The sequence below is a fragment of the Adiantum capillus-veneris genome, chromosome 4, assembly GCF_014529385.1.
Source record: "Adiantum capillus-veneris isolate H3 chromosome 4, ASM1452938v2, whole genome shotgun sequence".
Taxonomy (NCBI): domain Eukaryota; kingdom Viridiplantae; phylum Streptophyta; class Polypodiopsida; order Polypodiales; family Pteridaceae; genus Adiantum; species Adiantum capillus-veneris.
This window is the reverse complement of record NC_140934.1, coordinates 105,348,861-105,350,954: the sequence shown is the minus strand read 5'-3', so window position 1 is coordinate 105,350,954 and position 2,094 is coordinate 105,348,861. Positions and strand designations below refer to the sequence as shown.

Here is a 2,094-nt window from a genome sequence, read left to right as displayed (position 1 = left end):
CTTTCCTTTGAATGAAGGTGCTCTCAAGAGTCTAAGGGTGAATTCATGTGGACATGCTTGGTGCTTGTCCGTATGCGGTTTGGGTTGGCTGGGAATGGGCTAAGAATATAGTTGTTTGCAAATTGTGGTTTTGTGTGTGTGTTAAAGAGAGGATAGGGGTGTTGTGGAATCACTGGGCTATAGAGAGGCATAAATTTTGTGTGCTGGGTGTTTTCCCATTTTTCGCATCCCATCAGCGATGCCCCGACGGAGGACCTATTGATTGCTCCACGGTGAAGTCCTACAGCTTGAAGATGACTGCAGATTGCGGTCTGGCAGTTTTCACTGGCGAGGAAGATGCAGTATATTGGATATGCGATCTAGAGTTGTATATGATGTCACTAGGCATGCTGACCAATGAAGAAAAGTTGAGAGGTTTGTCGTAGGTGATACAGGGCAAAGCAAAGGCCTGGCTCAACAATTTGAAGGTTGCCGATAGGCAGTCCTGGCAGTCATGGTCGAGGGTTCGGACATGTTTTGTCATAGATTTCAAGACAGAAGTATCAAATGCTCCATTGGGTGGAAAATTTGACCTAAAGGTATGCATTGCTGATGAAGAAGTTGACTCCTATGATGAATATTTAACAGGCTTTGCCAGTAGCGGGTATGAAAGTGATGACAAAGATGCTTGGAGTGACTCAAGCTCCAGTTCTATGGGGGTTTTTGCGGCTTATGACGAAGATTGGAAAGCAATGCTTGACCTAGCTTACCATGTAAAAGTGCAGACTTTGAAGACCTAGTGGAGGAAAATGGATTGCTATGTACATCAAGTTCAAGTGAAGATGAAGTAGAGGTATGATGTGATACTTTAGCTATGAAAGGGGTGGGGTAGCCTTGCCTTGATCAGCAGGTAGAGGTGCACTATAGGGTTCCATAGCAAGTGTGTGGCCGTGGAGAGACAGCTCCGGCAATTGACTCTATGGAGAGAGGTATGGGTGTAGCTTGTGAGAGCCAAGTTATTTGTGAAGAGGAGGGTATTGCCAACCTTGCAGATGATGAAGTGTGGGATCAATTTTTGTCTTGCTTGTCCAATGATGTGGTGATCGAGCAGGTGATTGAAGAGCAGGTCGCAGTCAATTGTGGGGATAAAGAGGCACTTCTGGAGCTAGTACTTGGACACTTCAGTCAGACCTATGATAAATAGGAGGAATCTGTATGCTTCTCTACGTCACAATCGAAGGCCAAAAAGAAGGTATTCAAGGTTTGTGCCATGCTTTTGATGGGCTTGCTGCTTAAGGTTGTTGTGCAAGCAACTGTGCATAGATTGAAAAGGCTTTTGGAGGTAGGTCATGCTATGGAGCCCTCTCTAGCAGAAGAATCATTTTAGTGTATGATGCAGGCATTTTGCAATGTACACAAGTTCATTTTGTGTGCGGGAAAAGCTTCTGGATACATGTTGAAGGTATATGCCATGCCAAGATGCTCCAAAAGTTTATTCTTGGGGTTGCAGGTGCAAAGAGAGGTTGAATTCATATGTTTTCCAAGTGGATGGCTACAATCGATGCCATATTTTTTAATCTAGGAGGAGTGGCAATCATGCTTGGGAAGGCTCACGGCTTTCCATTTGACCCGGATGGATGCTACAGCCAGTGAATCTCTCTCTATCTATCTACTACTTATATAAATACTATCTATCAATTTTTCTGTACTGCAATTATCTTATCTAAATAATGCTATGGTTGAGCATCAATGCTCAACAAGGGGGTGGGCAATGATGGTACACCCAGAATGTGTCGCCTCATGGAATTGTTAACTGTAGGCGTATAGCAGTTTGCAGGTTGATAGGAGAGTGATGGTGCATTTGCTAGGTGCAGCTTGGAACAAGTGTGAATATGGTGTGTGTGCCAAACATAGCACTTTGCACGCCAATCATGGCTTTGAATTCTTGCTAGAGAAACCGGTGCCGAGGTGGTTTCCAAGCTCACGTGATCAGGAAAGTTTATGATAAGGGGTTGGGGTGCATCTCCTATCAATGCTTTTAGCGGCTCTCTATGCCCAATACCACTTGGATTTTTATAGCCATGTACTTAAGGCTATTGGTGGGGGAGTATGCCG

At 44.5% G+C, this 2,094-nt stretch overlaps 1 pseudogene; it reads left to right on the top strand.

Annotated features, from left to right (window-relative positions):
• Positions 1-371: 371 nt before the first annotated feature.
• LOC147459738 (uncharacterized) lies at positions 372-1,632 on the top strand (annotated as a pseudogene).
• Positions 1,633-2,094: the final 462 nt, after the last annotated feature.